This window comes from Sorex araneus, chromosome 4 (assembly GCF_027595985.1).
Source record: "Sorex araneus isolate mSorAra2 chromosome 4, mSorAra2.pri, whole genome shotgun sequence".
Classification (NCBI taxonomy): Eukaryota; Metazoa; Chordata; class Mammalia; order Eulipotyphla; family Soricidae; genus Sorex; species Sorex araneus.
This window is the reverse complement of record NC_073305.1, coordinates 148,457,792-148,483,822: the sequence shown is the minus strand read 5'-3', so window position 1 is coordinate 148,483,822 and position 26,031 is coordinate 148,457,792. Positions and strand designations below refer to the sequence as shown.

The 26,031-nt window shown below is 38.4% G+C and overlaps 1 protein-coding gene across 4 annotated transcripts in view; it reads right to left on the bottom strand.

Annotated features, from left to right (window-relative positions):
- The window catches only part of PKIB (cAMP-dependent protein kinase inhibitor beta), a 117,769-nt gene extending 92,727 nt beyond the window's left edge, over positions 1-25,042 (bottom strand). The window contains exons 1-2 of one of the 4 annotated variants that reach the window (XM_055135676.1): positions 24,639-25,028; positions 5,874-5,968 (exon numbers count right to left, since the gene is read on the bottom strand). The gene's annotated coding sequence lies outside the window, so the exon portion shown is untranslated. Of the gene's footprint in view, positions 1-5,873; positions 5,969-24,638 lie in introns of all 4 variants that reach the window. The other 3 variants (XM_055135674.1, XM_004614020.3, XM_055135675.1) reach the window with 3 other exon arrangements.
- Between the last annotated feature and the right edge of the window lie 989 nt (positions 25,043-26,031).

The window sequence follows — 26,031 nt, the reverse complement described above, 5'->3', positions numbered from 1 at the left end:
AAACAGAACTTCTTAACTCATAAATCCAAGCCTCAAAAAACAAATCAGGAAAAATCAATTCAAAGTTATTTTTTTTAATGTTCGAATTTCAGTCATACAATGACCGAGCACCCATCCCTCCACCAGTGTACATTTTCCACCACCGCTGTCCCCAGTATCCTTCCCACGCCAACCACCCCTCCCACTGCCTCTATAGCAGACAATTTACCCCTTACTCTCTACTTGTGGACATTATTATGGTTTGCAATACAGATACTGAGAGGTCATCATGCTTGGTCCCTTATCTTTCAGCACACGTCTCCCATCCTGAGTAATCCCTTCAACCATCACTGACTTAGTGATCCCTTCTCTATCCCAGCTGCCTTCTCCCCCAGCTAATAAGGCAAGCTTCCAACTGTGGAGCCATCTTCCTGGTCCTCAAAGTCATTTTTAAGCAGGCTGCTGAGTTTCCTTTCTGTCTATACATAAAGAAGCTTTAATATGTGCATTCAGACGGATTTTTAGATGTGCTTTTTTACCATTGATACAAAAAAACAAGATTAAATATTACTCCCAAATCTTTTATTTTTCAGTCTTATTCATTGTGTTTATTTTGCTCAGAGGACCAGGTCGGGCATCGCCAGGTGTGACCCAAAAACAAAAAAAAAAAAAAAAAAATCAGAGGACCAGGTCGGGCACCAGAGATAGAACCTGGGTCAGTCGCATGTGAGGCAAGTACTGTTGTACTATCTCTACAGCCTCTGTTTCTTCTTAAATTAGTATGATATTTATTTGTATATTGTACAAATAAAAGACACATCTTTACATTTTTTGAAATTAGTCCATTACTGCAATTGTATTTTTCTCTATGTCCTGAATTACTGTCCTGACTACATATTACATTTAAGTCCTTAAGTCTGTTTAGAGAATTTTCATGCTGATACAACCCCTCTTAGTCTCTATTTTAGTAACCGTACCATACTGCCTCAGTAGTAGCAATTTAGTGGTAACAGTGGTAATTTTTCAAAATTTGAAGTAACCAGCCCTTCCACTACATCGTTTATAAAAATTTGGATTTTCCAGGAGCTGGAGAGATAGTAAAGAAGGTAGTGCACTTGCCTTGCATGTAGTCCAACCTGTATACAATCCCAACACCCAGGAGTGGCTGAATTCTCACCAGGAGAGATCCCCTGATCGCTGCCAGGCATAATCCCCGAGTGCAGCGCTAACAGTAAACCATGAGTGGCCCAAAACAAAACGAAACAAAATGTATTTTTTTTTTACTATTCCAGGCTGTTGATAATTCAAAAAAATAGTTTAGTAATTATTTTTTCCAAGCAGCTAATCAATTTGGTGGTTTAAGCTGGATCACATTAACTTTGCAAATTCATTTGGCAATCTAGCATCTTTATTATTGTCATCCAAGAACACAATATGTACGTCCATGACTGCTCATCTTATTTTGTGTTTCTTAATAAAATATTATTTTCTGATCGATGTACATTTTTCCTTCAATCACTTAATGCACGTGTCACACGAATAATTCTTTGGTTGATTTTTTTTGTAATTTTATCTCTTAAATCTACATATACTTTTATTTTCTTTTTCTTGTGACATGTCCATGGATTTACTCCTGGCTCTGTGCTTAGAGACTCATGGTAGGCCTCCAGTACCAATGCTACGCTGGGGATTAAACCCAGGTCAGCTACATGCAAGACAAGAACCCAACCTGCTATACTATCTCTCCAGCCCCAAAGGCACATATATATATTAAAACAAATAAGATGTCACATTTTTTCTTGTAATTATGACTTTGAGAAGTGCTTCCCTTACTATTTGAGATCTTAATTATGTAAGTTTTTACTCATATGAATTTGACCAAGTGTTTAGTTGCTCTGGCCCCTCAACTTTTTAACTGTAAAATGAGAAAGTCAGTAGTCAATATTTCCTAGGACTCTGACAAACACGAAGAAAATTAAATTTATAGTGTATTCAGGACAGTTTCTAGATTACATATTAACTTTTAAAATGTTAAGTCTTTAAAATTTATTACACTGGTTAGAATTTAAAGAATGATGTTAACTACAAATGACAAATGACATGGAATAAGCTCTTAAAGTTGCAGTCTTCATGAAATAATTTTTATATTCAACAGTATATTTTATTTTTACATTTTAACAACATTTGCACCTAAATAATATCTATTCCTAATAGATTATTATATGTAACAATATGTTTTCCTTTTTAATAACATCTGTTCTTAAATAACCATGATCTCAGTATATCTTTTATATTGAAATGTAGTTCAATACTATTAAATCACATCTGCAACCAATTCTTTTAATTTGTATTATCTATTTCATTATTTTAACAAATTAACCAATATTGAACCAGATGCATATTCCTAGAACAAACACTAATAAAAATAATTGTAATAACAATTTAGCTGATTCCTATATTCCAAAGTGTAGTATATGAATAAATTTTCATGACTTTTTTTGCACAAATTTGACTAGACTTGCTGTTCAGTAGTGTGTTTTTTAAGTCTGTCAGAAAAATATTTTATCTTTTGCAGTGTTCACAGAGTATATGAGGATAATATGCTCCTTAAAAGTGTACATTTCTAACAACTGATTATGCAAACTTGATGAAAAGATTCTTTGCTCTTCTAATCAGATAGTATTTTAGCTCCTACAAAGCTTCCTACCCAGCTGTGGTCAAGGACATAGCTTACTTAAGCATCACACAAAATTAGGCTCAAATCCATATTTCACCATCCTCTAGTTAAATGCATACATATGGCAAGGTGCACTTCAGGCAAGGGGAAGAACAACCATTCATTAATTATCTTCTTCACATAGAATTATTATGATTACATAATGGTATCTTCCTAACAGTGGGCCCTACCCATGATACTCAATAACTATTTTATACATTATATTAAATTTTTCCATAAACAGAAACCAAGGGTCAGGGAGATGGCTCAGTGGTCAAACGTGCAGCTCTGAAGACACCTGAGCACTACAGGGTGGGGCCCTGGTGACCCCCAACACCTCGGTGCTCACCACCAAATCATCCAGTCCAGTTAGTCAACGGCCCCCAAGAACAGGGCCAGTTGCCCAGAGCACTTCAAAAACCCCACAAAATTAATGTTTATTATTTTATTTGCTATTTTTATTATGAAAATTTGCATAGAAATTCAAAATGCATTGATAAAATTATTTAATTAAAGTAGAGTTCCATTAAGATACGCTATTTTTTTGTTTACATGAATTTAAGTCTTGACATTAGAGTAAAAATCCTCTACTATGACAGCAAAAGTTCCCATTGCCACTCTACATTCTATCAATGGGTTAAAAAGAAAAAGTTATACTGGCTTGGAGAAAAAAACTAGGCAATACGCCTAACCCAAATTTAATGACTTCCACTCTTTCTTGTTCCCTGGGAATTGTGTTCTCACGGGAATCGGAGAGTGGGAGTAGAATGCTAGTGCCTTCACAGAAGCTGAGGCTTACTGCATGTTCTCTGAACTGCTGTCTATTTGCAAAGAAAGAGCAAAGATGTCACTTCAAGTAGGACATTGCAGGACTAAGAAATTAAAATATGTGCAAAAAAATTCTCAACAATGTAACAAGTTTAATGAAAAATAATAGGATTACAAGTGAACAATGCCTCACATTCAAAGGACACACAATTTGTGAGTGGACAGACACAGGTACTAATAGTGCTTGCTTGATCTCATATAATATAGTATATACATACAGATAAGTATATACAGAAAACTATATATTCAGTTCACCTATACAATGTTATTTATATTTTCTAAGGTTTATATATGCTTATTAAATATCTATCATATAATAACATATCATATATGCTTCAACAGTTATTTCTCACTAATATACAGAAGACTGTTTCTCAAAAAATATTTAAGATTTCCATCACTGATGACCAATCAGGTCAACAAGAATATTTGTAGTACCGTGGGTAGGCCATTTGCCTTGCACACAGCTGTCCCAGGCTCGATTCCCAGCACCCATATTGTCCCCTACACCCACCAGATTCCTTAGCACAGAGCCAGGGGTAAACCCTGAGTACTGCCAGGTATAGCCTGAAACAAAAATTCTGGTGTGCACTGATTATAAATCTATTAAAATGATCTCTGAAAAGTTTAGTACTAGAGTAATAAATTTGTAAGAGTTGATAAGTAATGAGTCTTCCTCCTATTTCACTAACTTAAATATTTTGGTGAGTCAGCTGCCTCTGATGAGCACATTTTTTTTTCTTTTTTTTGGGTCACACCAGCATTGCACAGGGGTTACTCCTGGCTCATGCACTCAGGAATTACTCCTGATGGTGCCCAGGGGACCATATGGATGCTGGGAATCAAACCCGGGTCGGCCGCATGCAAGGCAAACGCACTATCTGCTGAGCTACCACTCCAGCCCTTGATGAGTACATTTTAAATAAGCATAGTTAAGAGTGAAAATAATAAACAACTCATTTTCTGTACTAATCACTAGTGCTTGACAGACACAGGATGAAAAGGTATACCTTAAGTTCCCACTAGGCATTATTTGCTATCAATATGACATTAACAACTCTTTCCAGCTTTGGTTAAAATATGTTGATTTGTTTTCTGTAGGATGACATCTTTGTTTTTTCCTCCCTTGCCATAAGGAGCTTAGGTTTATCCCTGGTCACACCCATCAAGGTGTTCCCAAGGTACTTCCATTTCTTTGTTTATCTGTAACAACTTCTCTATGCTCTCTTCCCCAGTTAATCAGCTTTTCCCCCTAATCAAAATGTTAATTTGTAAAGTCAGATCTTTCTAGGACACTGAACTTATATTGTAAGTTAATATTGCCTTTCTCCTCTCCTTGTGTCTTTTGAATAGTTTACTTTAAAGCAATGTCCTTTTTGTATAGACACAAGAAGACAATATTATGCTTTTGTAACTTGGAATTTAATTGGCTTCAAATATTATTCATTCCCAGGCATCTGCTTTCTCCACTTAAGCCTCAGTTGCCCTCAGTTCCTAGCACCCCAAAAGCAGGGTCTTGACAAGGGATGGGACGGATCCAGCGCAAGTTATGTGCTACCCTGGCATCGAGATGGGCCTGGCCAAAGTGCCTAATTCTTAACTCTAAGTTAAGAGCTTGATCATATACAAATGCTGTCATGATGTAAAAGTAATGACGAGACTAGGACCTTGCCAGGGATAGCAAAGACTAATCTGGCCTGAGCACTGTAGTCTGAGATCAAGATGGCCCCAGGAGAGCAATTCTATAAGCTTAATGCATTTCTTATTGTGTCCATACAAAATGATTAATATTATGAATGCTTATATGTTTGCTGGACAAGGAGAGGAGAAACACACTCATGGACTCCGCCCTTGGGTGGATGGTCCTGCTGAAGGAGAATCTGTCCTAAAAGCAGCATCCCCTGAAGGGAAAGAACTTTACCCCTATTGATTGTGACCACACCTATGTGTAAGCCCCAACCCCCTCATGCTGGGGGGATTTAACTAGGTTATAAGAGTGGGTTGGGGGGCGAGATCCAGAGAGAGATCGAGAGCCAGGAGAGAAGGGGAGAGAAAGAATGAAATAAACGACAACTGATTGATCAACTGGCTTGGCCCTCGTTTTCCTCCTCCGTCTGCCCCATGGCCCAGGCCGCTCCGGCTGGGTGAGTGGCCTGGGCCCATCCCCCTCGAACCCGGGGGTGGCCCACTGGTTTACCCCCGGTCGCCCCCCTGGCAGTAGTTTTTTACAGTTTTCTAAAAGACCTACCATTCTACTTTTTCTGTATTGTTCTCATGTTTTATAGGAACAAAAATAATTTTGAGGATATCCTCAATAGTAGGGCCAATAAACAAAAAAGGAGGGACCTACCTCTATCTTTTCTCCCAATTGTGTAGCCTCAATTACTTGATGGACTCCAGCTTCCCCCAGATTTCTGTTAAAGTTCTTTTCAATAGACCAAATCCCTAAAGGAAATAAGGGGAAAGGGGCTGATGGAAACTGTTGAGATAAATAGCCTTCTTCCCTGGTCTCTGAAAAGGAAAAAAAATGATTCTTTGAGGAATAACATCTAATTAAAAGGTTAAGTGCCATAAAATTTTAAATGGTATTGCTAGTTTTCATTCCTTAACTATCCTGACTTCTTTTTCTTCTGTGCTACTCTGATGTATAACAGCATCAGGATAAAATTTCTTGAATACGAAGCTGAATATTCCCTTGTAAATGCAGAATGTTTTGGTTATTATAGCTGTTATTTTGTTCACTATTCAAATCCATTACAGTCTGAGCAATTTTCCTTGTGGTTGGTCTATAAGACTGTGTAAATAAATATTCAGTCTTGCTGAATCTTAAAATCAACAATAAAGTAAAATATACATTTTCCTTCATGTTTTCAAAGTTTCTATGGAGTATAGCTTTACTAGCTGAGTGAGTCTTTCTGAATTATGATTTTAAAAGCAATAAATCCCCAAAGCAATTCATCTTTTCATCCCAATGTCAAGAAGAGGGACAATGTTGTCCTCAATTATAAAAGATGGTAGTATCAATCATGTAAGAGAAAACTAGCCCAAAAAAACCTAGCCCACATATAATGCTTCAGCATCAAGAAGTAACCTGGACATTTGCTATGAATAGTCATATTAACACTTGTATGATATCCCTGTTATATCCTGTTAGGAATTTATATCCTAGTAATCTTCCATTTAAAAATGATAATACTTAGTTATTTTCATTTCCATACATATAACCCTAATCGGTATATTTAAGTGGTTATAACTTATCATTAGGTAAACCAGATCTTTCAACTAACAGTGAACCAACAAATAGTAGTTACTAAAGTTTTCTAAACAGGAAAACCATATTCTGTTCATATTTTTGAATATGAGTGGGCTGCTGTGCAAATACTCATATGCTGATAAGTGCTATAAAACTTCAGCTTGATATTATATATTGGGATAGCAGTTCTATCTGTATTTTCTTCTCATCCTTCTTCCTTCCCATTAAATGACCAAATTGCAACTCTTCAATTTCATAACATTTCTCAGGCTTATTGTTCCTTCCAAAGCCATTCCTAGTTTGAATGTCCCACCCACCCTTGCCTCCACCCCCACCAACACTTAGAGATCAAAGCACCTTTCTAGTCTCCCTAGTTTGAGGCATTTTATTTCCTGTTCAGGTTCGATATACTGTTGGCACTGGCATTGGGAAAATAGCAAAACTTTTCATTTGTATCAAAACCAATTACATACACTAAAGAAAATTCATCTTTAAGGAGATGAATGGTCCTCAAAGGAGAGAAACTGAAATAAAATATTTGAAATGAGAACTCTAGTGGTCACAGCTACCTGCAAGTTCATGTTTGATTAAATTTACATCAATACTTCCAATAAATTGCTGGCATGTTCATAGAACATGAATTATGGGCTTTGATTCTAAGGTCAAGTACTTACTGCTAACAACTTTTGTGCCTCTGAGGGAGGCTTGGCCCCCTGCCAGACTGCGATGGTTCTCCCATGGGGCAGGCTCACCAGCTACTGTAAAAGCCCATGGAGGAAGATGAGCCACCACAGCCCCCTGGTTGCTCAGCAACAAGCCCTTATGACTGCGCCTAGGGGAGTGCTAGGCAACTGTCCTGAGTCAAACCCAGCTGCTCCAGGCACAGGCCTCTCAAGGGGGACCTGGTTAACAGGAGGCCAGGGGCCCTAAATGACTTAGTTACATAATCTCTATACACATTCCTTCTAAGTGCTCTCCAATTGTCACTAAATAAAGAGCAGAGCAGAGCCACTTTCTACCCCGAAGGGTACCCTTGAAAAGTATTCTTATTTTAATCTCCATGCATGGATTTTTAAGGAAGCTGACAAAAACGAATGCATCAGAGCCAAAAATTCGTAGCCAAAAACAGTCTATTAAAAAAACACACACCCATAATGGAGGCCAGTTCCTTTTCAAATCACATTTAAAAATAGAGCTTTCAAAGTTTATATAATTACAAAGAGTAGTGTTATTGGAGTATGTTGTTGACCAAAATGGAGGGAACATAATCAGCAAACCATATTACTCATAAGACTGTTCCTAAAATACTTCAGCATATAACTCTATTTAAGTGTAGCAATGTCTAGGAAAGACCTAAACTGCTAATCTGTAGAGTTAAATTTACACCTTAAGTCTCAGTGATTCCTGACTGCTAAACTTTTCACTCAAACTCAACACACTGCTCAGATTCTTCCATCTACATCTGAGCTATCTCTTAGGAAAAAAGGCAAAAACTCGATCCAAAGCAACACATCAAACCATGAATCCAGCCTTGTGCTAGCTGCCTACTGCTCCCAACTTTTCCATTGTAGAGGAAGGGATGAGCTCTAAGAGACATCAGCTTGCATTCAGTAACAATACAAATGAGACTAATTTTCTAATTCAAACTAGTCATGTCTGAGCTATTTAATGTGATATTCAAGGCACGATTCCCTGTCAAACTTCCAGCAACATCTGCTGCTGTCCACTATATTGATTTAATTATAGTTCCTTAAATGTATCAAGCACTTTAAATCTCTTTCCTCTTTCCTCTTCCTAGAACATCCTTCTCTGTAAAATTATTAGGTCTAGTTCTGTATCAAGCAATGACATCACTTCTTCTGAGAAACCACTCCTGACTTTAGAATTACTTATAATCACCCTTGTTATCATTACATTTGATTCATATGGAGATGGTAGTATTAGTCATACTGTTTAACAGTCGTGTACCTACACAACATTAATTCCATGATGTTCATCCAAAAAGGGTTAAAGCCTTTTTCTTATCAAGTTGGCCTCCCCAATGCCAGCTTCTTTGCTAGCACCGACAGGTATTTTGTAATATAGTTTATTAATAATCAGAGAATATTAGTTCTAAACAAAATCATAAAATAAAGGAGAAAACTGGACATTTAAAACCTCTTTATTGGGCCACAGATATAGCCCAGCAGGTGAGGCACTTACCTTGCACACAACTCAGCTGAGTACGAGCCACTTCACCACATATAGTTCCCCTGACCCAGACAACAGTGATCTGAGTAAGCCAGGAGTACTCAGTAAACCAGGAGTAAGCCAGGAGTACTCACCTGAGTACAGTGAGTGTGGCCCCAAAGGCAAAGAAAAGTCACTTTATTAGTTAGGGATGAGTAATTAAAATACTTGACCAAAAACAAAAAATTTAATCTTTTGATGTCTCTAGGGCTAGAGCGATAGCACAGCAGTAGGGCGTTTGCCTTTCACGCAGCCACCCGTGTTCGATTCCTCCGCCCCTCTTGGAGAGCCCAGCAAGCTACTATCGCGCCCGCACGGCAGAGCCTAGCAAGGTACCTGTGGCGTATTGGATATGCAAAAAAACAGTAACAATAAGTCTCACAATAGAGACATTACTGGTGCCCACTTGAACAAATCAATGAACAACGGGATAACAGTGACAGTGATGTCTCTAAATTATAACTCAACACTGAGGACAAATAAATTATGATCAAATCCATCCAGCACTATAACTAAAATTATCAGATTGATGCATTATGTTCATTCTAATAGCATGATATCTCAAGGAAGTCACATATTCAGATAATCAAAGTCTCTCTGATTTTAGTCTTAAGGGCAATGAGGAAATCTGACTTAAATTTTCATTTAGATTAACAACTCATTGGGATGGGTAGAGATTAGGATTGCGTCCACAGTGCTCAGCAGCTATTCCCAGCTCTGTGCTAAGGGGCATGCATGCCCAGGATCAATACCCCAGATAGAAGGCTTGTGTTTAGTCCGCTGAGTCTGCCTGCAGGGATAGATCCTGCTAAAAGGGCCAGAATATGAAGCCTAGAGTTTCATCACCAGCATCACCAGGACACTTTCCAGAGTGTCCTCGGTGGCTGCCAGTACCACTGGCCCTAGCATCCTACAATTCATTCAAACCAACTGACTGAAGATAGCTGGGAATGATCCTCCGACACCCTGGTCATTGTTGGGGAGCACCTTCCTGCCTCCCCCCCACCCCCGCCCCACACTGCGACCAAAATAACTGAATCAACTTATGCAACTGAGAGGATAAACAAGAATGTGGCTACATAAAAAACCAAAGAATAGTTATTCCAATGTTTAAAACCTTCTGAAAAATCTTCACAAAACAGCACTTACACAACATCTGTCTCCCTCACAGCACTAATTTAAAAAATAAATAGTATCATGAACAAACAAAATACAATAGACTACAAATGTAGAAGCTATATATAATATCATGAAGTTGCTACCTTTTCTCTCACCACCTCTGAAGTGCAAAATATGAGCTTCCATCTTCAATATAAAAGTTTGTGAGTTTTTCTGTAGCACCTCAATTTATATATACCACATATATATGTTTATGCAACTATATTAGCAAATATCCTCACATTGGCTATAATATTATTGTCTAACTTATACAAGTCTATTTAACGATAATCTGAATTATCGGTCTATTTACATTAAACAGATAAAATTTCAGTCTGAGTTTAGGGCTCTTTATACTTCTAAGACTGTGCTGCTACAATTAAAAAATCTGAAAATATTTGCTTATATATAGAAGTTATCGCAAGAACATGACAACTTTGATGTATCAAAGAAGTTTTACTTAACAGTAGTTAAAGAATATATGTATATTAAAACAAAATACGTTCTAAAGTAAAATACCTTCTTGAAAAAGTATAAAAGTGCAAAGTTTCATACTTTTTATTTATTTATTTATTTATTTATTTTATTTTTGGGTCACACCCAGCAATGCACAGGGGTCACTCCTGGCTCATGCACTCAGGAATCACCCCTGGCAGTGCGCTGGGGGACCATATGGGATGCTGGGATTTGAACCCGGGTCGGCCACATGCAAGGCAAACGCCCTACCCGCTGTACTATCACTCCAGCCCCAGTTTCATACTTTTTAAATAATGCAATAATGTTCATTTATATTGAATATTATTCTATGTAGATAATTTCATTTAGTCTATATTTTTTGCTTCCTTACTAATGCAGATGCATTATATTATCTTCTTATTCCTACTACATTGTATACTTGTAGGATTTATCTATTCATATAAGTTTTAATGTATTAGCATAGAATTATTCATATGAACAATTTAAAATTTAGGTCTATAAAAATTTTATTTATTTATTTATTTATTTATTTATTTATGTATTTTGCTTTCTGAGTCATGCCTGGCAATGCTCAGGGGTTACTCCTGGCTCTGCGCTCAGGAATCACCCCTGACAGTGCTCAGGGGACCATATGGGATGCTGAGAATCGAACTCAGGTTGGCTGAGTGCAGGGCAAACACCCTAACCACTGTGCTATTGCTCCAGCCCCTAAAAATTTTTAAGCACTGTTATAAACTTATCATATATTTATGGTTTTATGAAATTTCAGGAATTCAGCTTTATTCATCTAAATGTGTGTTGTCATCACTACCTCCACAGCTGGAAAAAAAATTTTTATAGGGGGGTATAGAGAAACACAGTAAGGGAAGAGCAACGGTCAAATGCATCATAACTGTATGTTTCATCTCAGAAATGAGTATGCCTGGAGGGTGAGAGGTGGACAGGGAATGGAAGGGACCCTGTAGAGGGAAACAGGTGGAAGGAAGCAGGAACTCTGATGATGGGTGTGGAACTGCAACAATGTGTGCGTGGTCTGAGCAGCAACTAACACGGCTCCAGGATTCGGGACTGGGACACATCCGAGCCTCGGGGGGGCACTGGAGTGGGGCGGCGCCAGCCCAAAACTCCAAGTGGTCCCGGCCGCCGGAAGTCACGCCCTTGACCCACCCTCGGCGCCATCTTGCTGACACAATCGACAGAGAAGCGGCAGGCATTCTGGTGAGCAACGCAGCCCGGACAATGCTCCGGACCCGAATCGGGGCCAGCAACACCGGGGGGCCGGAAGGAGAGGTGCCGCCAGCACACCTTCTCCAGATGGAGCCCTGGCGACACTGAGCAGCAACTAACACGGCTCCAGGATTCGGGACTGGGACACATCCGAGCCGCCGCCGACCTTTTCTAAAATCTGAAAACATACAATCTTTTAATGGAAAACTAATTATCAAATGCCTCCTTATTAGGGTTATCTTGTTTGGGGATATAACTCCCACAACAATAGTGAGTTTTGTGTTGAAATATGGAACGTAATCAAGGTGAAGAGAAAATAAAGTAAAATTCATCAGTTATACAGTTGGGGTGGGGGGCGGGGGGTATACCGGGGATTTTGGTGGTGGAATATGGGCACTGGTGAGGGATGGTGTTTGAATACGGTATAACTGAGACATAAACCTGAGAACTCTGTAACTTTCCACATGGTGATAAAATTTAAAAAAAAAAAATTAAAAAAAAAAACAACAACAATGTGTGCGTGGGAAGTTAATGAACAGTATTGTAAATCAAGGCATCTCAAAAAAATTGCTAAAATTAATTATAAAAATAATGTACAAAAATGTTTCACAGTTTTCTATTGAGTTTTGAATTTTGCTTCTAATTTCTAGGAAATCTTTAATAGAAAAAAAAATTAGAAGACCTTTTCTTGAGAAATTCTCCCTGGATGGGGAAAATTTCTTCCTTTCTCTATAAATGTACATATCCTCTTAGTTATAGATCAGTATCATTGCCATTGAAATCAAAGTGTTACCCTCAGGGGCTGGAGCAATAGCACAGTGCCTAGGGTGTTTGCCTTGCATGCGGCAGACCCGGGTTCGATTCCCAGCATCCCATATGGTCCCCTGAGCACTGCCAGGAGTAAATCCTCAGTGCAGAGCCATGAGTAACCCCTGTGCATTGCCAGATGTGACCCAAAAAGCAAAAATAAAATAAAACAAAGTTACCCCCAAGAGATACAATCCCATTTTTAATGCAACTTAGCCTTTTATAACATCTTTTTTAGAGTCAGTTAACTGTAAATCATTTTTCCTAGACTGAAGAGATAGCTCAATGGAACTGAGTACTTACTTTGCATGCAGGAAGCTTGGATTTGATCCCCAGCACAACTTGGTCCCCAGAGTACCACCGGGACAGACCCTGTAGAGCACAGTTCTGGGAGTAAACTCCAGCATTGCCAGTTGTAGCCCGAAAGAATGAAGTGTTTTTTCTTTCTAGGGTACAGAAGGTAGGGCACTTGTCTTGCATGTGATGGTTCCAGGTTTAATCTCTGGAATCCTATATGGTCCCTAATCCCTTACAAAAGATAACTTCCTTTATAACAGATAAGCAGTTAATATTTAGTACAAACAGGCAAAAAAAATATTTTTACTAAACAGGCCAAAAAAATGCTGCCTTTGTTGGACACTGACTTGATAGTACAAATTCATACTGAATTGCCAATAAACTCAAGTCAATTTGTGTTTTCAATGGATTTTACAGATAATTTCTTCTGCATATAGTATGTTTTTTAAAAATGTATACAACCTTTTTATTGACATATAAGCGACCTGTCAAAATAAGTGTTCACTAATAGCATACAACACAGCCATTGTAACACCCTCGAAAACTTCCAAGGACTTACATTAGCAATGAATTTAAACCCAAAAGTTCACCCACCCCAGCATCAATAATTGTTCAATAACATCCCGGTGTAGTTTTCTACCATCATTTTCTCTCATTTCCCTAAAACTACACAGTTCTGTTTCATGATTTTCCAAATTTTACTTTTTATCAGGTTGTCTCTCAATCAGAAATATTTTTTCTGCTCAATAAAATTCCATCAGTTACTCAGGGACATCCCAATAACTGCATTAGCTTTTAAAGCTATGTAATTTATTTCAAATTTGTATCCTTATATTCTTTGAAATATCACACTCTTTTAGAATACCTCATAGGAGAGTTGTGTATGTTATCATCTCTCACCTCACCCAAATAGATGTAATTCTAAGCTTCCTATAGAAGAGAGGTCAGTCATTACTGTATGCACAGTATTACTAAAAATAAGTACCTAGATCCAGGGAGGTAACTTTTAAATAGGTATTTGTTTATTTTAATTTCACTTCCATCAGAGCTGTATGTGAGTTCTAGCATCCATTAAAATTGTAAATGTATAGCCATGCATAAAAATGAAACTAAAGACGGTAACATATAGTATTAAAAATAATTGTAGATTCAATATAAAATAACAAGTACTTTTTTCAAGATGAAGACCTGAACTCATGTTCACACTGGCACAGTATTTTGACAAAACAAAATGAAACTGTCAAGAGAGTCAAAGGAACCTGCAGGTCTACAATGGCTACACAATAAAAATTTTCAATAGCCAATTTAGTGATTTTTTCCCCCCACTATTTGCTTCCAAACAATGCCAACTGCAAAAGTATATGTAAAGAAAATTCTCTATTTTCTTATTACACTTCAAGTTTTTACTCAAACATAACTCAAAGTAAAATCCATTAATATTAAATGGAAGTATCATAGAAAATGTTGTGCAGAGTCTACTTATTTTGCAACTTAAACTACAAAACACAGTATAGAAACAGTGTTAAAAAATTTTCCCTTTCAATGTGCCTGCCACAGAGGCAGAGGGGGTGGGATGGGGGTGGCGGGAAACTGGGAACATTGGTGGTGAAGAATGGGCACTGGTGGTGGGATCAGTACTCGACTATTATATGAGTGAAACGTAATCACAAAAGTGTAAGTCTATAATCCTATCTCATGACGCTTCATTAAAAAATTTTTTAAAAAAGAAAAGGAAAAAAAGTATTTCCCTTTCATCATAAACCTGTACCTGATAATTTTGCAATTTTATTTGTAAGATGTACTAAAGTGTTAATAAACACCTATTGTTATTTTTGTTGATCATAAGTTTGTCAGGTAGTAAAAATTTTGCCTGTCTAACATGCATTTCTAAATTTAGGAACTTTCCCTTCTCTACTCAGTTCAAGTGGTTTAATTGTTCCCAAATAAGAAAATGAAGTTGAGGCCAAGACCTGAAAAATCAGCACTTGTAAAGCCCCACACCAAGGAAATAGAGTCAAAAGCGGTGTGTGACCTAAATTTGTTCTAGCAGAATTACTGGAGTTTTTGAAGTGCAGCAAATACTTAGAATGGGTCCATGATGCAAGCAAATCTATCCTAGGACTGGGGCCAAAGCTACTAAGAAAAATCACTTTTTTAAATCTTCTTTGAATTTAATTTGAGAAGTTAGGCCTAGAGCTGTTGATAACTAGTTTGTCACCAAGCAGAATCTAAGAACGAAGCCAAGTTGAGAAGAGCTGAGCCAAGAAGTTAAAGAAAACTAGGTTCTTACAAAATAATTTGAACTCTAGATCAAATTATGGTTGGCTTACATAAATTCGAGAAATTCTTCCTTTCTCCTTAAGCCAACTTGACATGGTTTTCCATCATGAACTGTAAACTTTTAATGAACTTAGTTATAGTTACCTGACTTTTCACTTAATATTTGAGTTTCTCAACCAATCGATGAGGTCATCTAGGAAGTAAGAATGGTAAAAACTATCACTTATTTCAGATGAAATAACGGCTTAAAAGTGAAGATGGAAATAGGTAAATAGAAAAAGAATAAGAGGAATTTCAAAAGTGTAGAAACTTAAAGGCAAGCACATTCTCTGGGGGCTGGAGCGATAGCACAGCGGGTAGGGCATTTTCCTTGCACGCGGCCGACCTGGGTTCGATTCCCAGCATCCCATATGGTCCCCTGACCACTGCCAGGGGTATTTCCTGAGTGCAGAGCCACGAGTGACCCCTGTGCATCGCCAGGTGTGACCCAGAAAGCAAAAAAAAAAAACAAAAAACAAAACGCCAAGCACATTCTCTACATAGTCTCCTGGGAAAACCTTATGTCCCAGGAACAACAGGGAATCAGTCATGCTATGTGGGAATATGGGAATTTCTGCATTAACAAGAAGATAAAGTTTTATTAGGTCATGAAGGGCTCAAAGCAGGTGGTGAAAGGCTCCGTGATTTTTTTTTACTTTTTTTCTTTATGGGTCACACCTGGCAATGCACAGGAGTTACTCCTGGCTCTGCATTCAGGAATTACCCCTGGCGGTGCTCAGAGGACCATATGAGATTCTGGGAATCGAACCCGGGTCGACCACATGCAAGGCAAATGCCCTACCACTGTACTATTGCTCCAGCCCCCAGGATCCATGATTCTAAAGGTGAAAATGGTAAAGGACTAACAAATGCATGGAGTTCTTAGGTAATCTGGTGACTTTCACTTATAGAAACAGAATCCACTGAGAAACAGCTTATTCCAATCACTGAATGCATGAAGACTGAAAATTGATGAGTTAAAAGTATGATTTCATCACAATGAAACTAAGAGGCAAGTTTGTTCTTAATCTTTAGATTAGTGGTTTAAAAATATCTTATATATATTGCTGTGGTCAGAGAGTTTCTGGATTAAGATTTATGAATGGCAATTTCACATGACAACAAACCCAAGGTGTGGGTACAGAAGAGGCTTAGTGAAAAGTTAAAAACATTACTTTCTAAGTTGTGGGAGTCAAAGAAATGAGAGGGTAAGATGTTAGATCTGAGGCCATTGAGACACAGAACAAATGAAACATGGGAGAATTGCTCGAGTTCACCAAACTTGTGAACTTGTTCATGTTGTGGGTAAATGATAGGAATGATAAACGGTAGAGGATAATGCAGCAAAGTGGCTAAAAGTAAAAGGGATTAGTATAGAAGGGTAAAGAAATAATGGCCTAAAAGTAAAATATGCTTACATGGAGGGTATGTAACCAACCCTTTATCTGGATTCATAAACAATGTAATAATAAAGTCTACACAATAAATAATTCAGGGATAAATGAGATAGAGGACAGAGGGCAAGGTAGGATGAAACAGTTTGAGTTTCTTGAGATTGAATAGGTTTTCTACAGAGTATGATGGAATGGTTTTGAAAGAATAAGAAAGCAGAAGTTCACCCAAAAAAGGCAACCTGGCATAAAAACATTTCAAAGGAAAGAAGAAATTTGAGCAGACAATAAAAGTAGAGATTTGAAATGATAGAAAATCGTCTGACCCCATCAGAAAATGGGGCGAAGAAATGAACAGAAACTTTCCCAAGGAAGAGATACGAATGGCCAAAAGGCACATGAAAAAGTGTTCTACATCACTAATCACCAAGGAGATGCAGATCAAAACAACCATGAGATACCACCTCACACTACAGAGACTGGCACACATTCAAAAGAACAAAAGCAACCACTGTTGGAGAGGATGTGGGGAGAAAGGGACCCTCCTACACTGCTGGTGGGAGTGCCGACTGGTTCAGCCCTTTTGGAAAACAATATGGACGATTCTCAAAAAATTAGAAATCGAGCGCCCATTTGACCCAGCAATACCACTGCTGGGAATATATCCCAGAGAAGCAAAAAAGTATAGTCGAAATGACATCTGCACTTATATGTTCATCGCAGCACTGTTTACAATAGCCAGAATCTGGAAAAAACCCGAGTGCCCTAGAACAGACAACTGGTTGAAGAAAATCATCTGTTTTGTAGGATCTATAACAAAATTCCACGTTCCCAAACCAGTAGCGTTCCAAAATCCCAAACCAGGATATGGAGAGAGCTATAAAACAGGATATGGAATCATTTTTCATTCTTGAGTGAGGGGGTGTCTGACATAAAAAATAAAAGCAACTCAATAGGAAATCAAAGAGTATCATGTATAGAATTGGTGGTCAGGAAAGTATGTAGGTAGAAAGTCTATGAAACTCACAGTGCTTGGGACAACTGTGAGGAAGGTGATCTCTAAAGAGGTATGGGGCTTGGACCAGGGGGAATGCTATGTCAAATTGGTGGGGGAGAAATCAGCTACAGAGTAAATGGCTTGACAACATCCTGGTTATAAAAAGTAATTACACACCTGGTCTCTCTACTTCATACTCTTCTAAAATAACCTTCAAGTAAGTATATATTTAAAGGCACCAAAAAATACTATAGATGCAAAATAATATTTTAAACAAATAAATTTTTTTAAAAATTTCTCTTTCCTTCCCCTTTGTTGTTGTAAGATAACTCAGGGGTGAGGGGTCCACACACACACCGGAAAGAGAGCTTGGACACTTGGTTGTGGTGCTCACACACATGTTTACAGGGGACTGAACACTCAAGTACTTCAGACATAAGACACACCAGGCAGTGTACACTGTAGTCAAGAGGCCCACATACATTTCACTTCAATGCACCAGAAACACACCAGAGATCACCTGGTTTGTTTTGGTACCCGGGAACCCAAAGAGCAGGTGTCCCACCAGGTTTGTTCACTAGGTGACAGGGATCAACTTCTTAGCCACACACTCACAAGGCTAGAGCATTTGTTGCTGAGCCATCCCAGGCCTCTGGGGAATTGCATGGAAAATTAAGTCATGGCAAAATACTGACTTAAAATTACAAAATAATGTAGAGTATTATGTTTTTTTTACAAGTTACTATTATTTTTTTTTACAAATAGAAAGCTCCCAGAAATCAAAAAGTGAATATAGAAACTGTTAAAATGATAAATACAGAAATCAATTCCTAAAAATAAGTCCAAAATACTGACAAACATCCCTTAACTCTTCAACTTACTATTAAGTGACTTTGATATAGTCTCTCTCTTCTCCTTTTTATGTGGGAAAAAGACAGTTCTATGGGGTGGAGAATAATATATAGGTATGTAAAGAGTAATTTTCCTTCTCTTAACATGTACAGTACTTTCCATAGAAAGAAAAATATACATTGTTCCTTAGAAACATGCAAGTTTAGTATTACATGCTGAAAAATATATAAACATTTAAGGTTCTTAGTTTCACTATAATCCCATATACCCCCTTTGTAAATCAGCTTGATGAATTATCTTTTCTATTACTTCAACTTTGTCCATCCAATCATTCCTTTTTGGCATCCAAAGAGAGATCCAAGGAATCCTCAAAACTTTAACTGAAAATTAACATGACTCTGTCTTGATCCCCACTGGTCACCCAACTTTTTCTTCCATTTTTCACCTCTAAGCCTAGAATGAATAATCAGTACCAGCTATTGCCATTTCTTTACTTTCCATCCCTCACTCAATACATTAGGGCTTCCATCACCCAACCATAAAGTCCTTTCAGCGTTTCTCCTTCTAATAAGCCTTGTAATGACTAAGATCTATTGATCATCACAAACATTTTCAAATTCTACTTACCCTTGTTGCTAAGACTGCATCTTTTCTAATTTCTGTTCTTGAAGTTCCAGTAGAACTCATTTCCCAGGATTCTATTCTTGCCCCATTTCCTTTCTTTTTGTGTGTTCTTGCCATAGACTCTCATCTTTGTGTTTTCTCCTGGATGCCAATGTCAACTAAATTTATATATTTTTAATTATTTTACACCTGCTTTGAATACATTTTTTCATCATATTCCCTCTCACTGTATTTGTTCCTAAACCTGTTGTAAAAAACTGCCACAAACCAGTGTTTAAAAAATTAGCAATTAATTTTCACAGTCCCAAATCACTGTTCTTTTCTTGGGATCTCAGAAGGAGAAATTATCTGATGCCTCTCTTCTTACTTCTACTTGTAGTCAGCAAATATTAGAATCCCTTGGCTTGCTTAAATCCATGCCCCTAACCTTACATACTTGTTTTCCCTCTCTGTGTCTCTTGTTTTGCCTCTTCTCGTTTAATAAAAGAATTAGAACTATTGGGTTGAGAATCCATACTTCGCTAGTATGACCTCTTTACTCATTACTTCTAATTTTTTCTAAATAGGGTAGCATTCTGAGGTTACAGCAAGTATGTGAATTTTGAGGAGACGTTATCTAATAAACCAACCAACTTTTCTCTTCATTCTTTCTATCATCTTTCTAAATAGTGCTAGCCGACAACCTGGAGACAAGAATCCAATCTTTATTCACCCCCATCTTTCCCTGTTTCATACCCTAATTATCACCAAAGCCTGATCACTTTTAGTTCCCAATATCTCTAAAATTTAAAGACACTTTTTAAAATCTCTAATCCTTCATCTCAACTATCACTCACCTTTCATATCTTTTGTTTGTACTATTGTCCAAGACAAACCCAACTACCTCAGAACTATTAAAATATAGATACATTGAGAGAGAAAGAGAAAAAGAGAGATGCAAGCATGCATTTTGGATATGTTAAAATATGTAAAATCTTTTCTGCATTTCTAACTTTTCACTACAGAATACTTCTGTTTCTTTATGTTCAACATCCTCCTTCAAGGATAGAGGAACTGAAAGGTAGAGTGGTTTTTGTGTGAAGGTTTGGCCTTTGTCACATATCCTTTTGACTTAAAAGACTGTACCAGCCTTTAGTTTGTCACAAAATCCATTGTCACAGTAATTTGATTTATTAGATTTCAAGCCCTCGATAGGAAAGGCAGACTAGAGGGGTCTATTTCAGTGTTTTAAGATTTAATATAACTAGACTCCAGAGGCTCCATGATAACAGCATTTATTCTCATTTTTTAAATGTACAAACATAATAATGAAATTGCATGAGTTGCAAACTATTGTTACACATGCACACACACACATACAAACACAAACAAATGTTAAGAAAAGCATTTTCTTCTGAGATACATTAGCTCAGCCCAAACAGATTAATCTGAAAGTAAATTATTTTATGGCAATTAAAATGTAAGTTTGATTGGCAAGATTCCTTAACTCTTCCCCATCTCTTGTGGTTTTATTCATGAAACAATCTCATTGGGTCTCAGTTTCCTCTTTCCCTTGAAAATGAAAACTTATGTTAACCATGCTGATTTTCACAGTCCCAAATGGGGACTATTTTGCATCAGCATAGTAGATTATAAAGTTTAGCAGGAAACGAAGCCTAGGGGTGAATGTGAGAGACTGAGAAAGTCTTTTAACTCTGTTGATATTGTCTGTGAATGCTTCTCCCTATACAAAGACTCCATTTCTCTTTGCTAGACCCTGTAATCCTTCAATGTTCCCTTCTGTACAGGAATATATACAGATCAAAAACATTTCTATAGGCAAGACAGCTCTGAAATTCCCAAACCTCTATCACACACACTGTAGCATTTTAAGAATCGGGGTGACCAAAGGATACGAATCCCGCTTTGCTTTATAAAGTTCATAGAATACATCAAGCTTAGACAGATGGATGAAACTGCAATTTGGAGACAGGAGGATATCTCCAAAGACTGGAGCATAGTGTTGCTTGCAGGAGCCCAGATTCAGCCCCAGAACTGCATGGTCCCCTGAGCACTGCTGGCAATGATCCCTCAGCATAGACAGAGCCAGGATAACCCCTGAGCATGTCTGGGTATGACCCGAAGACAAAAAAAAATGTGGTTTGTCATTGAGAGCTAGAATGAAAAGTATATCTCTACTGAGTAAAAAGGCTATTAGATTTCCTAAATTCAATTCCAATTGAAATAAAAAGAAAAAAATCATATCTTTTCATTTTTCGGATATATTTAAATGTTTTACCTGGATTTCTTTTTATATAGTTACCAAGAATGACTTAGAGAATATACATGGAGTATATCAATATAAACATTTCTGAGATCAGCAGGATTCAGACAGATGTGCTTATGGGAGAAGGTCTACAAACAGAAAAACATAAACCTTGGTATTATCCTTGATAATTGTATACATTATAAACACAATGTAAGTAATAATATTGTATCCTGATTAAATTAGCTGATTTTATCATAGAAGTTGAAGTTTGTTTTTAATATTAAGAAATTAATCATTTTTTTCTAACTGAATTAAAATCTTGTACTGAAGGAATGGAATAGAACTGAACTTATTAAGTCATTCAGGGAGGGCTATATCTTATCAACATCTTAAAATACAATTTCAAATAGCTCCTTTCTTTCATTTTCAATGGGCAATGAAGAAAACAGTTTTGATTAAGCCTGTTTTGCTCATGTAACACTAGAAAAATAAAAAACATTAATGGGGAGAACGCAAGGAGAACCTTGGCAGTACTCTGTGATATTACAATGATGCATCCATGTCATTATATCTTTGTCCAAATCCACAGAATGAACAACACCAAGAGTTATCAGCCATCCTTATTTATCTTACTATGGGCTTTATATGATTATAATGAGTCAATGTAGGCTTATCCATTATAACAAATGTATAATTTGTTATCCATTATAGCAAATGTACACTCCTGTGTACAATGTTAATAATGAAAGAGATTGTGTATGCGTCTGGACTGGACATAGTTTGGAAATCTCTGTACCTTCCTTTCAGTGTTGTTATTTATTAAAAATAAACACCTTAAAATATTAAGCAAGACACTTTCTTTCTGGAAAATGTTACATGATTTTTTGCATTACATTGTTTTGTGTTGTGCAGAACATGAATGTTTGCAGTGTTAGAGCCATAAATACAAAAGGAACCAAAGTGTTTCTTCTCTGAGGCTTCTCTCAATATACTTATAAAATAGGCAATCCCCCAAAGTAGAGAAAGAGTATGGGGTAAATCGTCTGCCATAGAGGCAGGGGGAGGGTTGGGATTGGGGGGGTGGAAACTGGGGAACCTGGTGGTGAAAAATATGCACTGGTGGAGGGATAGGTGTTCAATCATTGTATGACTGAAACTCAAACATGAAAGCTTTGTAACTGTATCTCACAGTGAGTCAATAAAAATAAAATAGGCAATCCAGCAAGAAACATTAATTTCTTCAGAATTGTTTATAATTTGAAAAATTATTAACTTCTATTTAAAAGTCACTCTATAGTGCTCTTTAAAAATTAGACATAGTTCATCATACAATCTGGCAATTCCACTAAACATCTACCCAACGGAAATAAAATCATATATATGTACAAAGAATTGCTTGTGTTTGTTCTTATCAGTATGAGTTACAGTAACTTCAAACTGGGAACAATCAAAAGGTTTAATCATTGATAAATGAATAAACAAAATACAGTAAACACAATGGAAAATTATTCAAGGTCAGGGATATATATATATTACAGCTTAGTGGTAGAGTGAATGTCTTACATGTCAGAATCTCTCTGTTCAATCTCCAGTACTGCCAGGAAAGAAAAATATCTACTGAACAATGAAAAAAATAAAATGTTTACGACATGCATGAATTTCAAAAACAGTATGCTAGGTGAAAAAAATCATAAACACAATTGATATATTTGTAGAATTCCTCTCATGTGAAGTACCCAGAAGGGGCAAATCTCTCAATACTAAGGGTGAACAGAAATTAATTATAGATGGATTTTATTGGATGAGGAAGATGTTCTAAGACTCAATAATGGTGGTTGCTTTACTAATTGGTAATTTTTTTTTAAATCACTGAAAGGGGTAAATTTCTAATCAAAGATCTAAAATTCAACTTTAAATTTTAAGTTGACTAAATTTGACTAAAGAGGAGTAAAAATCTTTTAACAAAGATAAAATGTGGCCCATTTTCTTAATATCTTATATAAGATATTCCATTAAACGACGGGTTGGATAAAGTTGTGGCAAAGAGAAAACTTTGCCACAACTGAAAAAAATGTCAACTAACTAACAACGTTTAAGGAGAGGGGGAGGGAAAAAAAAAGGTATATTTTGCTTCTAAATTAAATCATCCACCTTCCCAAAACACGTTTTTAGGAAATTAACTTTCAACCGTTTATTAAGCGGTGGTGTAGTTTCAGTTGTTCTTTTTCTCCAACCCCCCACCCCCCACGTTAAAGTAGTCACAGGTATAATCACAGGTATAATACACTGCCTGCAGGCTGGGGGGGGGGGGGAGGAGGTGAAGGGGGGAGTAATTGTTGCTGGCTTTGTTTTCATGTTTCTTAGATGCCCTGCTCCTACCAAGCGCTTTTCCAGACTGACTCTTCTGGCTGCGCTCCCTGGAATGAATTCTAGGAAGATAATACTAGTGTCCAGTAGGTCTGGGCCCCAGCTGGCCAGGTTTAGCTGACCTCACTGCAGAGGCACTTGGGGAGCTTCTCCCAGAAGAGAGCAGCAGCAGCGGGAAGGACCCACACTCCTCCCTCCCCGAATCTCCTGGGACCATTTTGCACCCTCAGTCCCTTCTTGGCCGCCTGCCAGGGCCCTCGCATCAGGGAAAACCACTCTTGTTAGTAGACCCCTGGAAACCTCCAGCCCCAAATATCTCTATATTTTTCAGCCGTGTCTGGGATACTTGAGGGGACTACACTCAAGTCACACAGCTCGATTCTGACACACAGGTAGAACTCCGGGTCTGCTCTTTTCTAGCCTCGAGCAGCAGCTTGGACCTGGGAAAGCGCAGCCCTAGGAAAACGACGTGGCATTCATTGGCGGCCGGAGAGACGGAGAGAGAGAGACGGAGAGGGGTCAGCGGTAATTAAAAATAGATCACCTACCTATACCCACCGTCCGTTGGACCGAAGGGAAAAATCAATTAAAAGACGGGGAGGAAACAAATCCCCAGACAGGTAACCACATCTCCAGGGTTAAGCCTGAGGACACCAGCGCCCCTTCTCGCATTCTAAGTCCCCTACTTTGCATGTCACTGCTGTGATCGCTCCAGCCAAAGGGGCGATCGCCCGGGACTGCCCCCGCCCCAGGATGGTGCAGACGGGGAGGGGGGAAATGCGAAAGTTGTACTCGTGCTGGGGTTCCGTCTCCCCCGACTCTCAAGTCCTTTCCCTCCCAGTCCCGCGGCCCCTCCAGCAGGTACGTACCGGCAGGGTCCGGGCCACGTTCCCTCGCGCCCCGGCTGGCCGCCTGCGTGTGGCCGGCAGCGGCGACGCGTGCACTGGCTCGGCGACCACCTTTCCAGCCCGGCGAGATGCTGCCGCTTCGGAGCAGCTGCCTGGAGCTCCGCCAGGCGGCGGCTGGGACTCGGGGGGCGGAGGCAGCGGCCGCCAGGATCCGCCCCCGGGAGCCAAACGCGGCTCCCCCGGCCCAGTCCTGCGCAAGGTGCAGCCCCAGCCGGGCGGCCCTTCCCGGCGGGCGCAACACACCCGGCTCGCTCTAGCGTGCGCGTTGGCACACGACTGATCATCAGTGATGATCGCAGAACCCGTGTCCTCCCCAGAGGCTTGTTCTCAGTTCCCACGAGTGACTGTTCAGGGTCTGTTTAGAATTTGCTTGAGAGGACTGCTGGCATTTTGTTTTCCTGCTCCTGGACATCTTGTTTACCGTCCAACCCGTTTGTGCGTGCGCTGGGAGGGTTTGTGTCCAAGTGTCATAAGGTTGCCCTTTAATCTAATTGTGGCTGTTCGGAGAGGTAGGACTGTGCATGGTTTTCCTATCGGCAGCCAGAATCTGGCTCTTTGCGTTTATTAACAGATTGTAATTTGCAGATAGGGAAGCAACATGTAATGCCCATAACTTTTGTGCAAAAAAGAAGACAGAAAGAAAGACAGAGAAAAAGAAGGAAAGAGAGAAAGAGAGGAAGAAAGAAAAAAAGAAAGAGGGAAAGAAATAAAGAAGAAAGGAAGAAAGAAAGAAAGAAAGAAAGAAAGAAAGAAAGAAAGAAAGAAAGAAAGAAAGAAAGAAAGAAAGAAAGAAAGAAAGAAAGAAAGAAAGAAAGAAAGAAAGAAAGAAAAAGAAAGAAAGGAAGGAAGGAAGAGAAAGAAAGCAAGCAAATAGAAAGAAAAGAGAAAATGACTCATACCAAGTTTCACTTTCAGGTTCTCACTAAGAAAAATGAGGTCCTTACTGTTAAGTTAGGTATCCCTGTGTCCTTTAAATGCCATTTAATATCAGCAACATTGCTGATCAAATTAAGATGCACTTCTAGGCTTCCTGAAGTGCTTTCTCCATGCAGGAACCCAGAGATTACTGATAACCTGAAACTCATGACATGTTCAAAGTCTTAACAAAAATATACTCAGTGCTCATTGCCACTGTGCTCTGGTTTCCTAGCCATGGCCTGGGCCATTGCACTACTTGTTCCAAATTCCCCACTTAGGGCAAGGCTATTGAGATACGAAATGTAATGAGGCAGATATAGTAAAATATCTGCAAATGACCTACCATAAAGCTCTTTGAGTGATTGAGCATTCCTCTTCCCCTCTGCCTTTGTAGTAATATGCTTTCAGAAAATAAACGGTGTGTGTTGGGGAGGGG